This window comes from Elephas maximus, chromosome 20 (assembly GCF_024166365.1).
Source record: "Elephas maximus indicus isolate mEleMax1 chromosome 20, mEleMax1 primary haplotype, whole genome shotgun sequence".
NCBI lineage: Eukaryota > Metazoa > Chordata > Mammalia > Proboscidea > Elephantidae > Elephas > Elephas maximus.
Genome location: NC_064838.1, coordinates 36,160,670 through 36,175,584, shown reverse-complemented (window position 1 = coordinate 36,175,584; position 14,915 = coordinate 36,160,670).

The following is a 14,915-nucleotide window of genomic DNA, read 5'->3' as shown; positions in this document are numbered from 1 at the left end:
AGCAGTTCGAATCCACCAGGCACTCCTTGGAAACTCTATGGGGCAGTTCTACTCTGTCCTGTAGGGGCACTATGAGTCGGAATCAACTCGACAGCAATGGGTTTAGTTTTTTTTTTTAGTTTATTTGCTCACTCACATATACTTCTTAAACATCTACTACATACGTTATTGTTGCTGTTTGCTGCATCAAGTTGGCTTGGACTTGTGGTGGCCTTGTGTATAATACAATGAAACCTTGCCCAGTCCTGCATCATCCTCACAGTTTTCAGCACATTCAAGTCTTTTGTTGTGGGTATTGTGTCAATCCATCTCACTGAGGGTCTCCCACAACCACCTTAGCCCTCTACTTCACCAAACATGATCTATTCCTCCAGCGTTTAATCCCTTCTGATGTCGTGTCCAAGCCAAGTGAGTCAGACAATATCCTGTTGTGGTCCATAAGACTTTCACTGGCTGATTTTCAGAAGGCGATCACCAGGCCTTTCTTCCTAGCCTGTCTTAATCTAGAAGATCCGCTGAAACCTGCCCAACATGGGTGACCCTGCTGGTATTTGAAATACCAGTGGCATAACTTCCAGCATCATAGCAACACACAAGCCACCACTGTACAACAAACCGACAGAAAGTGATAGACTAAAAAGTATAGCGAGTACTATTTGTAGGGCTAAAGTGAGAATTGAATGAGAAGAATGCAAGACAAGCACCTGGCACAGGACCAGTCACAGAGGGTGAGCCCACGTGGAACGGGCCCTGTGACCCCTGCACCCTCCTCTCGGAGGCTGTGAGGTGAGGTGGTACTCAGACCATGGGCATGGGAATTCTGGGACTCCTGTTCCTATTTCCCTCTGTGGCTGCTGTGCTCACACAGACACCAGATGGCAGCCTGGCACCATGGAGATGCCGTTGCCTGCAGAGGGGAACCAAAGCTGGGAGAAGACACGTGTCTGGAGCTGTAGTGAGATAACCCAAAAACCAAACCCACTGCCATCGAGTCAATTGCGACTCATAGCGACCCTATAGGACAGAGTAGAACTGCCCCATAGAGTTTCCAAGGAGCACCTGGCAGATTCAAACTGCCGACCTCTTGAGTAGCAGCTGTAGCACTTAACCACTACGCCAGTGAGATACAGGGGACTAAGTCCTTCAGGGCTTGAATCACGTGCAAAGAGCAAGGTCCCAGCAAGGAAGACAAAGAGATGAAGGGGGAGCATGTTGCAGCAGAAAGGGCACTGGGGTTCATCCTGGACACACGTTGGTTCAAGCCCAGCTGGGCCACTTCTCTGCTGTATGATACTGGGCAAGTCTCTTCCTCTCTCTGAGCGCCTACTCCAGCATCTGTGAAATGGATCTTCTGATACCCACTCCTCAGGGTTGTTGGGAAAATAAGTGAAAGGCACGCTGAGGTTTCTGGCATAGAGAAAGCACTCTGTCAATGTGCACTGACGTGAAGGAGAGAGTACACCCTCCAGGACCACCAAAGATCCAGGGGGTTGGGGGAATCTCCACTCTTGCTTATGCCACTCAATAATGATCACCCCAGTTATGACTTACTAAGTCCCCACTATATGCCAGACACTAAGCTGGGTGCTTGGCAAACCCTAAGGGGTTGGTGCGATCACCAAGCCCTCTCACAGCCAGCCAGTCAGTGGCTGTGCATCTCTGAAGCCCTTCTCCCACCTGTGTTGTACCCCCAGCTGTTTCTATGAGTTCGTTTGCCTTCCAAGCAGATGCATCCAGGCAGCGGTTGTCAGATTCCCATTTTACAGACTCCTCCCTGACCCTAGGACTAGTTCCTGTTGCCCACAAGAAGTCCGACTTAAAAATATGTTACTGCTGTTGGGACCATTAACATAAGGGCTAGCGCAGGTGCAATGGCCTTCTAAACCTCGAAATCCAAACACTGGAGCTTTTCTCCCTCTGATGATAGAGAAAGAGCCAATATCCATCCATCTGTCTGCATGTCCATCCAGGCTTCCACCCATCCAATCATTTATCTATCCATCCGTTTACCACTCATCCATCCATCCTCCCACCTATTTATCTATTAACCTATCTATCCTCCTATTATTCATCCACCAATCTACCATTCCCCCTGTCCACTCACCTACTTGTCTGTACATCCATCCATTTATCCACCATCCATTTACCTTGGAAAATATGTCCTTGGTGATAGAAACAATTCTGGGGATCACATGATAGAATTTTGCAAGACCAATGACTTCATTGCAAATACCTTTTTTCACCAACATAAATGGTGACTATACATGTGGACTTTGCCAGATGGAATACACAGGAATCAAATCAACTACAGCTGTGGAAAAAGGCAATGGAAAAGTTCAATATCACCAGTAAGAACAAGGCCAGGGAGCAACTGCGGAATAGACCATCAATTGCTCATGTGCAAGTTCAAGTTGAAACTGATGAAAATTAGAACAATGGCCAAAGTACAACCTTCAGTAAATCCCACCTGAATTTAGAGGCCATCTCAAGAACAGATATGATCCACTGAACATCAATAACTGAACACTAGATGAGTTGTGGAATGACATCAAGGACATCATACATGCAGAAAGCAAGAGGTCATTAAAAAGACAGGAAAGAAAGAAAAGACCAAAATGGATGTTAGAAGAGACTCTGAAACTTGCTCTTGAATGCCGAGTAGCTAAAGTGAAAAGAAAAATTGATGAAGTAAAAGAGCTGAACAGAAGATTTCAAATGGCAGCTCGAGAAGGCAAAGTATAATGACATGTGCAAAGACCTGAAGATGGAAAAGCAAAAGGGGAGAGCATGCTCTGCACTTCTCAAGCTGAAAGAGCTGAAGAAAAAATTCAAGCCTCAAGTTGCAATAGTGAAGGATTCTGTAAGGAAAATATTAAACGACTCAGAAAGCATCAAAAGAAGATGGAAGGAATACATATAGTCACTATACCAAAAAGAACGTTCAACCATTTCAGGAGGTAGCATGTGATCAGGAACTGATGGTACTGAAGGAAGAAGTCCAAGCTACACTGAAGGCATTGGTGAAAAACAAGGCTCCAGGAATTGATGGAATACCAACTGAGATGTTTCAACACACAGGAGCAGCGCTGGAAGTCTGCCAAGAAATGTGAAAGACAGCTACCAGGCCAATTGACTGGAAGAGATCCATATTTATGCCTATTCCCAAGAAAGGTGATCCAACCAAATGCATAAACTATTGAAAAATATCATTAATATCACATGCAAGTAAAATTTTGCTGAAGATCATTCAAAAGCGGCTGCAGCAGTTTATCGACAGGGAACTGCCAGAAATTCCAGCTGGATTCAGAAGAGGTTGTGGAACCAGGGATATCATTGCTGATGTCAGATGGATCCTGGCTAAAAGCAGAGAATACCAGAAGGATGTTTACCTGTGTTTTTTTGACTATGCAAAGGCATTCAACTGTGTGGATCATAGCAAATTATGAATAATATTGGGAAGAATGGGAATCCCAGAACACTTAATTGTGCTCATGAGGAACCTGTACATAGACCACGAGGCAGTCGTTTGAGCAGAACAAGGGGATACTGATTGGTTTAAAGTCAGGAAAGGTGTGCATCAGGGTTGTATGCTTTCACCATACCTATTCAATCTGTATGCTGAGAAAAATAATCCAAGAAGCTGGACTACATGAAGAAGAACAGGGCATCAGGATTGGAGGAACACTCATTAACAACCTGCAATACGCAGGTGACACAACCTTACTTGCTGAAAGTAAAGAGGACTTTAAGTACTTACTGATGAAGATAAAAAACCACAGCCTTCAGTATGGTTTACACCTCAACATAAAGAAAACAAAAATCCTCACAACTGGACCAATAAGCAACATCACAATAAATGGAGAAAAGCTTGAAGTTGTCGAGGATTTCATTTTACTTGGATCCACAATCAACACCCATGGAAGCAGCAGTCAGGAAATCAAAAGACACGTTGCATTGGGCATATCTATTCCAAAAGACCTTTCTCAAGTGTTTAAAAGCAAAGACATCACCCTGAAGACTAAGGTGCGCCTGACCCAAGCCATGGTGTTTTCAGTCACCTCCTATGCATATGAAAGCTGAATGATGAATAAAGAAAACTGAAGAAGAATTGATGCCTTTGAATTGTGGTATTGGAGAAGAATGTTGAATATACCGTGGACTACCAAAAGAATGAACGGATCTGTTTTGGAAGAAGTACAGCCAGAATGCTCCTTAGAAGTGAAGATGGCGAGACTGTGTCTCACATACTTTAGACATGCTGTCAGGAGGAATCAGTCCCTGGAGAAGAACATTATGCTTGGTAAAGTAGAGGGTCAGTGAAAAAGAGGAAGACCCTCAATGAGATGGACTGACACAGTGGCTGCAACAATGAGCTTAAGCAGAGCAACGATTGTGAGAATGATACAGAACCTGTCAGTGTTTTGTTCTGTTGTACATAGGGTTGCTATGAGTCAGAACTGACTCGATGGCACTTAACAACAACAACATCCACCTATTTATTCATGATTCCACTTATCCTTCTTTCCTTCCTTTCTTTCTTCCATTCTTCCATCCATGCAATCACCCATCCAACCATGGAATCATCTACCTGACCCTTTAGCATCTTCTCTGTCCCACCACTACCAGATGCTATTGACTCCAACTCATGGTGACCCCATGCGTGTCAGTGTAGAATTTATGTTCCATGGGGTTTTCAATGGCTGTTTTTTTGGAAATCGCCAGGCTTTTCTTCCAAGGAGCCGCTGCGTGGACTCAAACCTTCAACATTTCAGTTAGTAGCTGAGTGTGTTAACCATTTGTACCACCCAGGGACTCCTTCTCTGTCCCAGGCACCATAATTTCAATAATAAGCAACGCCAGCTTCGTCTCTATCCTCAAGAAGTTCGCCATGTCCAATGGAAGAGACAAACTCTTAAATACAACGTGTGATAAATTGTTATAGTCACAACAGTGAAGCTGAATATACCAATGTTCATGAACATAGCTTACAACCAAGCAATGTTTTGTTCAGTTGTACGTGGGGTCATTCATTATGAGTCAGAGTCAATTCCATGGCAACTAACAACAATATGATGAATGCTTAGATAAGGGACGCTTAGGAGGTTGTGAAAACACTTAGCAGGGGCAGCTAAGTCAGTTTTGAGTTAGGACTTCATTGGGAAGGCTTTCCTTGAGGAAGCAATGCATAAGTGTAGACTTGAAGAACAAAAACGAGAAAACAGAGAAAGGTCGTTTGGTGGAGGGTAGGGGGAGAGGAGGCAGGGAGGCTGCTTCTGGCAAAGGGATTGGCATGGTCAGATGCTGCTGGAGAGAGCACAGCACGAACAAATGTTCTGTATGGTCTAGTTGGAGCTTAGTGTTTGCAGGGAATGAGCAGGGCCGTGGCCAGGAAGGGTGGAAGAAGAACCAACAGTGGCAGACCAGATGGATGGGGGTTTCATGGTCACAGCAAAGAGTTTAGAGTTTATCTGAAGGGTAATGGGGAGCCACGGGAGGGTTTGGGGCAAGACCATGACTGATGTGATCAGACCTGCATCTTGGATGAATCCCCGCACTACAGTAGAGGCTGAACTGGAGGGGGCAGGGCTGGAGGCTGGGGGACTGGAAGGGGCTATAGGGAGGAGCCATGTGGTGGTCCAGGCGAGGAAGGGTGGGGCTTTGGGCTGCAAGTGTGGCTGTGGGAGGTGCCAGATACTCTCACTTGCCCCTCCCAACCCCATTGCCCTTCACATCCAGGGATAGCCACCTAGGACCTGCAGGGGGACAGGCCCAGTACTTCCTCTTACTCCACTGCAGCCCCGGGAGAGGACAGGGATCATTAGTCCCATTTCACAGATGAGAATGGGGCTCAGAGGGGTAAAGTGATTTGCCCACTGGCACCCCTGATCTCTGCCCTTTCATCTCTGACAACCACTCCCTTCATTCTCACTGTGCTCCACGAACGTCGTCTCCTGCAACCACCGTCAAGACCACCGCCATCATCATCCACCTTCTCATCTTAGCCTCTCAGCTCTGCTGCCAAGAAGTGACAGAGCAGACAACAGGGAAAGTCCTTCTTTCCTTCCAGCCAGACCCTGGCACACCCTTCCTCTGAGACCTCTGGGAAGTGACAGATGGGACCAGCGTCCTTTCTCCCCTTCCTTCTTCCTAAACAAGAAACCCCGGAAGCCAGGCTCTCCTGGGGAGTGGGGCAGGAGGTAGAGGAGAAGGGGTATGGAAGCTTGCCCCCCAGCTCCTGAACCTGGCCTGTACCCACATTTCTCTGTGCCCTCCTAATAGCCTTTATTAGCAGGCAATCTGTCCTGGGTGTTGGGCCTCTCAAGGGGTCCTGGGTTCTAGTTACCAGGGTCACCTGAGATAAAATAAGAAGGTCCCAGTCCTGTGGGGGCTTAATGAGAATTTAGGCTGAGCGCCTGCCTCCTGGCCCTCCCCATCCCCAATCTCACAAGGATGCCTCCCTGGCAACCTTGGTTTTCATCCAAAAGGGGTTTTAGAGCCTCCCTGATCCTCACTTTAATTAAAAGGAAACGTCCTTCTGGAGTTGTTGGGCTGGTTTTTCCTTTCCTCCTTGGAACATTTGCTCATCCTCTGAGCCGAAGCCTGGTGTCTGCTTAATTGAAAGTTGCAGATGAGCTAGGACATGGCCCTCTTGGGAGGTAATGAGGAGAGACACAAGCTGGTGTCGGATCCAAGCTTTCCTGGCTGAAAGGGAGCTACCGTGCCCAAGGCTGGGTGGGGAAAATGTAGGCCAAGGGTCTGGAGGCAGCACCCCTCACCCAGTGGAGTAGGCCACCAGCCACCAGACCTTGGTAGAAGTCCCAGGTGCCAAACCTAGCCCAATTCTAAATAGCTCATATGCTCATTTTCTTCAGAAAAATGACCAAATAGAGCAAAATAAAGGGCCCAGAGCGCAGCAGTCCCTCCCCACCAGCTGGAGATAATAGCTGCTAACACCTGGGCATATACAGCCTTCTGGAACTTTTTTGGACAGTTTGCACACACAACTGATTTTATTGCCTTTCCACCTTGATTATAAAAACTAATCGATTTTTACTGTAAACAGCTTAGAAAATAGTTTTTAGAAGTATAAGAAAAAAATTTAACCACCCACTCATGATGCCAGACCCAGAGGCCATGGGTAGAGAAGTAGGCTGTGGGAAGTGTGGGTAGGAATGTGGTCCCTGGAGACGGACAGTCCTGGCCTTGCCAAGGGGCTTAATCTTTCATGCCTCAATTTTCATCTGTGAAATGGGAACCCTACAACAGTGACTTTCTCTGGGGTTTGATATGAAAAGGAATGAGGTTATCGAACATCTTGCCTAGCACGCTCAATAAATTTATACAGCTTTGCTGCACACGTTGTTAAGCTTTGAGGAGATTTCCTACTGGATACATAATATATATGCTGTTGTCTTGTGTCGTCGAGTCGGTTCCAACTCATAGTGACCCCATGTATTACAGAGTAGAACTGCTCCACAGCGTTTTCTTGGCTGTGATCTTTATGGACACAGATTGCCAGGCTTTTCTTCTGCAGTACTGCTAGGTGGGTTTGAACCAGCAACCTTTTGGTTACCAGCTGAGTGCAAACCATTTGCTCTACCCAGGGACATATGCTGTAATATAGTGTAATATGAATGATACTGACTATATGTTGCTTCATCTCCTACTTGTTTTTACTCATTTAATTTTAGACTTTTTCCCATAGCGGAAACCCTGGTGGCATAGTGGTTAAGTGCTATGGCTGCTAACCAAGAGGCTGACAGTTTGAATCCACCAGACGCTCCTTGGAAACTCTATGGGGCAGCTCTACTCCTTCCTATAGGGTCGCTATGAGTTGGAATCGACTCAATGGCAATGGGATTTTTGGGTTTTTTTCCCCATACCATTTACTTTTACAACATCACTTCTAAGGGCTCCATCATGTTCCATGAGCTGAATGGACCATAGTGTATCCTGCCAGCCCTGTTGTTGAACTTCTCGATGAATCCCTTTCTTTTGTACCTGTTCCTAGCTGGAACACTGCCATGAATATCTTTGAATCCAAACCTTGGTCAGTATTTCTGAGTATTTCCTAAGAAAGAGATTCCTAGAAGTGGAATTGCTGAGTCACAAGGAATAAACGTTCTTGCTGTGTATTATGGCCACATTATACCCACGAAGCGCTTTACACATCACTTTCTGCATCTGTCCTGCATCCCTGAGTGCGTTCGTTTCGCTGGATCCTGCTGATACGGCTAATTCGGATTTCTAAACATTTTGCAGCTTTGCTGGATGAGGAACAGCTCTCTATTTGCTTTGATTGCTAGCTGAAAAAATGAGTATTCTGATCGTTGTGTGATCCCAAACGAGGTTCTCAATCTCTTTGCACCTCTGGTTCCTTACCTGTAAATTGGGGATAATAGTAATACTTGTTTCATAGGGTCATTGTGAAGATTAGGTGAATTAATACCTACAGAGGTTTTACAGCCCTTCGTGGTAAATGCCAAATAAACCTCAGCAGGTATTATTATCTTTGTTGCCAAATCTACTAGGTATAATTCAGGCCCGTCTTCTGACGAAGAGAACACTGTGTGGTTTGGTGTGGGTCTCCTGTCCTGTCTGATCCTCAGTTTCTCAATCTGTACTTTGGGGCTGAGAACACCTGTCTTGCCTGTCTGGCATCATGGCTGGAAGTACTGAATGCCTGTCAAGGAGCTGGGCACATGTAAGGGTTATTGCCTCTCTTCTGGCTTGATGGCTCTCAGATTCCAAACAGAGGTGGGGTCAGTTCAAGGAGTCTTCCTAAAGGAGGTGGCACCAAACCCAAGATTTGCAAGAGAAGTTAGAGTTAGCTAGTTGGATGTAAGAAAGAGGGCGCTCCGGACTGAACAAACAGCATGTACAAAGGCTGGAGGCAGAGAGAGCATCAGGGCTTGGGGGGAACTCAGCATAGCTGAGCACAGAGTAGAGGGGCGTGAATAGTGAGAAATGAGGCAGGAGTTGCAATGGAAGGCTTGCTCCCCAAGGACACCCAGCCCATGGGGGTCTCCACCTCTCTGTCAAACTCCCTCTGCTCTTCTCTTGAGAGGACATCTCTTCTATTGTTGAATTCCTGCTTTGCAATCCCTTCCTCCCCTACAGGAGCCCATGGGTGGTGCCAGCCCAGAGGCATCTTAGAAGAAAGTCCTGGCAATCTACTTCCAAAAAACGTAGCCACTGAGAACCCTGTGGAGCACAGTTCTACTCTGATCCACAGGGGTTACCAGGAGTCCGAGTAAACTCAGCTAGCGGCAACTGGATTTGTACCCTAGAAAACTAGAATGTAAACGTGGGGGCAGGGTGCGAATTTTCTAAGCACTCTCTGAGTCTCAGTGTCCTGGAGGATAAAACAGGAATAATGATAGTGCTCACTTCTTATGGTTTTAGTGAGGATTTCATGAGATCATACCTGCCAAGGGCTTAAAACAACACCTGCCTCTGAGTACACGCGTGATGAATTTTAGTAATTATTATTGTTATTCCTACTGTTATTTTGTGAAGGGAGGGTGGAGATCTTGGGAGAGGCACATAGGAGAAACAGAGGGGGTAGGAATGGATTACCCAAAAAGCAAGGTAAAATCATGCTTAGGGCATCAAGAAAACAGGGGCACCAGTTGCCCAAAGCAAAGACCTGACACAAGGAAAACCAAGCGCAGCAGGAGAAGGGAACCAGCAAGGCACTAAGCTCCAGTGCGTGAGAGTGTGCTGGCTGGAAGTACAGTTCACTCAGCGTCACGAGGGCACCTTGTTCTGTTTCACGCGAGCAACATCAGATCAGCAACAAAACGTCACCAGTGCCCTAGAAGCCACCTGTGCTCCTTTCCGGTCAACTAACAACCAGTTGCCCTTGACTTGATTCTGACTCATGGTGACCCCATGTGTGTCAGAGTAGAACTGTGATCCAAAGAGTTTTCAATGGCTGCTTTTTCAGACGTAGATTACCAGGCCTTTCTTCCTAGATGCCTCTGGGTGGACTCAAACCTTCAACCTTTTGGTTAGCAGCCAAGTGTGTTAACCATTTGCACCGCCCAGGGCAGCCAATATCCTGATAACTAACACCACGGTTTAGTGTAGCCTGTTTTTTGACTTTACATGAGTGTAATTATATACTAGGTACTTTAGCGCCTGGCTTCTGCTCAACGTTTTATTGGTGAGTTCACACCTGTCGCATATACTTGCCATTTGTTGGTTCTCATTGCTGTGTAGATGTCATTGTATGAATATACACAATGTATTCATTCTTCTGTTGGTGGACGCTGGGGTTGTTTCCAGTTTCAGGTGATTACAAACAGTGCTATGAACTTTCTTGCACACTTCTTTTGGTGAATATAAGTATGCACTTCTGTTAGGTATGCACCTAGGAGCGGAAACGTTGGGTCATGGAGTGTGCATCAGTTTAGCTTTAGTAGCTACTCAGGCATTTTTTTTTTAACCCCTTTATTATGAAAAATTTCAAATGTTCAAAAAAGTTAAGATAGTACCGTGAATATCTGTATAACCACTGTCTTAGTCATCTAGTGCTACTATAACAGAAATACCACACGTGGATGGCCCTAACAAATTGGAATTTATTCTTTCACAGTCTAGGGGGCTAGAAGTCCAAATTCAGGGTGCTAGCTCGAGGGAACGGCTTTCTATCTCTGTTGACTCTGGGGAAGGTCCTTGTCATCAGTCTTCCCTGGTCAAGTTGCTTCTCAGTGCAGGGACCCTGGATCCGAAGTATGCACTATTCTCCTGGCTCTTGTTTCTTGGTGGTATGAGATCCCCCTAACTCTCTGCTAGCTTCTCTCTTTTATGTTTCAAAAGAGATTGACTTAAGAAACACTCTAACCTTGTAGATTGAGTCCTGCCTCATTATCATAACTGCCTCTAATCCTGCCTCATTAACATCATAGAGGTAGGATTTACAACACACAGGAAAATCACATCAGATGATAAAATGGTGGACAATCACACAATACTGGGAATAATGGCCTAGCCAACTTGACAGATATTTTGGGGGGGGGGGACACAATTCAATCCGTGACACCCACTACCTAGATTGTACCATTTTTTACTGTACGTGCTTTATCACATTTCCGTGCATCTGTCCACATATCCATCCACGCATCCATCCACGCATCCATCCACGCATCCATCCATCCACCCATCCACCCACCCATCCACGCATCCATCCACCCATCCATTTATAATCCTTCCGTGCATCCATCCACGTATCCATTCATCCATCCATCAACCCACCCAACTTGTTTTTATCAAACATCTATTTTTAAGAGCAAAAACCTTTCCAGCACCCCCTCAACACACCAGCCCACCTCTCATATCTCACGGGCTGTAATTTTTCTCATGCCCAGGACTCCTGCCCAAATCACTGCCCAAAACAAAACAAAAAAAACCCAAACCCATTGCCATTGAGTCAATTCCAACTCATAGCAGCCCTATAGGACAGAGTAGAACTGCCCCATGAGCCATTTCCTTGACATAAATCACTGTCTGTATATATATTTATACACTTCACTGGTTTTGTTTCTCTGGAGAATCCAGCCTAAGAGAAGGAAATAAATGGCTCTTCATTCAGCAATTAACTGTGTCTCTCACACCGACTCCAGAGACTGCCTTGGAAGGCAGGAGAATGGGCTGTTGGGACACAAGAGTCCCCCCAAAGAAAGGAGAATCTCCTATATGGCTGCAGTGGAAGCCTCCAGTTGGCTCCCTGACTCATTTGCTCCTTGTTATGTTCCCCATGGGTCTCAGCAGGCCCTGGGGGCTAAGGAAGCAGGGCTTTAGACCTGTTTCTTCCATCTGGTTCGGGAAGCAGGAAGGCTGACCTAGCACCTGCAGGCCAGGTGGGCTAAAGCTATGCACTCTCCAGGGAACTCCCACCTCAAGGGTTCCAACCTTGGGTGCTGGTGTCAAGTTAAAAAGGGCGAGGCTGAGCTGAGAGGCTCAAGTTCAGAACAGTGCCTGGCACATAGCAGGTGCTCAAAAAGTATTTTGTGAAATATACTTTTTTTTTTTAAGATTTGGATTCTGGCCTTTGGATAAATCATGACTCCTCCTCAGCTCTCAGGTTCCTCATCCACAAAATGGGAAAGTAAAGAAAAAGGATAAAAATTGATACGGGTGGGAGTTTTTGCTTAGGGGACATTGAATAGTATTTAATGGTAGTGGAATGATTTGGAAAAAAGAGAGTGAGAATTGTTGTACAATTTGAAGAATGTAATCCACGTCACAGAATTGTACATGTAGATATTGTTGAGATAACATGTTTTATTAAGTATATTTTTACCACCGCAACAAAAAATTGGTATAGCATCTCTGCCCCACCCTTCCAGGGGTTCCTGTCCCCAACCAGTGAGTGGTGTCTGCACCTCCTCCCATCCTTCCCCTCTCTCCATGAAGCTGTAGAGAGAAACAGGCAGAGAGAGCCATGGTTCTCAAAGGGCATCCCTACACCAGCTACAGCAGCAGCACCTGGGAACCTGTTAGAAAGGCAACTTTTCAGGTCCCACCCAGACCTCCTGAATCAGGTGATTTCAGTACAAGTAAAGTTTGCCCAGGAGCCCTAGTGATGCAGTAGTTAAAGCACTTGGCCACCACCAAAAAGGTCAGCAGTTGGAACCCACCAGCTGCTCCTTGGCAGAAAGATGTGACAATCTGCTTCCATAAAGATTACGGTTTTGGAAACCCTGTGGGGCAGCTCTCTGTCCTATAAGGTCGCTATGAGTTGGAATCGACTCTAAGGCAGTGGGTTTACTCTTTTTTTTTGGTAAAGTTTGAGCAACACTGATGCTCCCCAGCTGGTGCTGCTGGTCTGGGGACCACACTTAGAAAACCACTCCAGCCAGGCTGCATGGTAGAATCACCCAGAGCTTTACAAAATCTGAAGCCTTAACCCCACCATAGAGCTTCTGATTTAACTGATCTGGGCTGGGGCTTGAGCTGATCTATTTTAAAAGCTCGCTAGGAGGTTCTAACACGTACCCAGAATTGAGAATCATGGCTTTAAAAGTTTTGGAGAACATTCTCTCTTTTGTTCGTTTATGCATTCATTCACTCGTTCACATTCATGTATTTGTTCATTTGTATTTATTTGCGTGTTTACATTTGCTTATTTGTTTTTGTAGGAAATACCGTTTAATCTGCTATATGATACTCTCATACGTTCATACAGTCATTTTTTTGCCCACCCTCCTTTTTTTAAAAAATTGTGGTGAATATAAAAACCCATTGCCGTTGAGTTGACTCCGACTCACAGAGACCCTATAGGACAGAGTAGAACTGCCCCATAGAGTTTCAGAGGAGCAGCTGGTGGATTCGAACTGCTGACCTTTTGCTTAGCAACCTGAGCTCTTAACCACTGTCCTATACATGTGATAAATCATTTGTCATTTCAAGAATCTTATGTGTACAATTCAGTCACACTGTGTTCATCATGTTGTTCAACCATCACCCTTACCCATTTGCAAATTTTCCTGTCACCCTTAACAGAAGCTCAGTGTCCCCTAAACAGTGGGTCCCCCTTTCCCCTTCCCTCCTGCCTGACCATCCACTCATTCCCATCAACATGTAGTTTTTGGCCTTTACACTTGACAGGCTGACGGGTATGAGCGCCACGCTAAGGAAACAATGGTAAGCCAAACGGACACAGCCCAGTCCTCCCCCTCAGTACCCCCGCCAACAGTCTAGATGGGAAAGGACAGTGGGATGAGGTCATACCAACCCTGTACTTTTGTGTACCACTGGGTGAGCCCCAGGGCCACTCGAGTGTGAGGTGGGGGCATGGGTCAGGGAAGGTTCTGGAAGGAGAGGAAGCTCCAGCAGACTCTTAAAGCAGAGGGCTTGGCAGGAGCAGAGCCCGAGGTGAGAAGCAGCCAGGTGAGTGCAACAAATAAGTTGCAGCTCAACAGCACTGGGTTGGTTTTTTTGACATGGCCCAAGGTCAAGTGCGAGGCAGCGAGCAGTATAAGTAGACTCGATGGGACAGGGCCTCACAGGCCACTGTGAAAAGTTTGAACTTCATTCTTAGCACAGCAGAAGGCCAGTTGGTCGGTGGAGGACTTTCAGCAGGTGCCACTTTTGCCCCAGAAAGAGCTCTCTGGCCACTGTGTAGAGGGTGAATTCAGGTGAACCTGGGAACCAAGAGACAGGTAGGAGGCCGCTACAGCCACCAGGTGACCCACCACCGCCCAGGTACGGGCAGGTGGACAGGAGAGGCCTGAGTTGAGAAATATTTTGAGGCAGAACTCCCAGGACTTGGGATGGATGGGGCGGGAGGTGAGTGTCCCACATCACAAACAGATGTGGGAAAACTGGGTGGGATAGAGGCGGGGAGCTGGGTTCTGGCTGAGGCTGAGGTGAGGTGGTTTTGAACAACCCTGCTGGCTCTCAAATTCCAGATGGAGGTGCAGTGCGGTGCGGTGATGGGGGGCGGGGGTTGCAGATCCCATGTGACCACTATTAGTCTGATTAGAGGGTTGGCTCCTGTGCTTTAGATAAAGTCTAATGAGGCTATTGTTTTGTTGCAAAGCCTCAGCTTAAAAATACTCTAAGTGCGAGGACCAGTTTTTTAAATTAATGTTTTTATTGGCCAGGGCTTGGGAACATGCCCTTGGGGAAATGTTAGGCCCAGGGTGGAGGTGAGGGGGATGAGAAAGGAGAGCAAACCTTCAACTTCAGGTAGCAAGTGTCCCAAGTTCCTTCCCCAAAGGACCAACTTGGAAACCATCTGCTGCCAGGAGAATCAAAGACTTGCCCTGCACCCAGCTGTGCAGCCATCCCTCCTCTCATCTCTGTCAAGGTGGGGTCCTCTGCTTGCACACTTCCAGGGTCGGGGAGCACACTTACTACCAAGGCAGCTTGTCCTGGTGCTGGACAGTCCTGACCGTGAGAAAGTG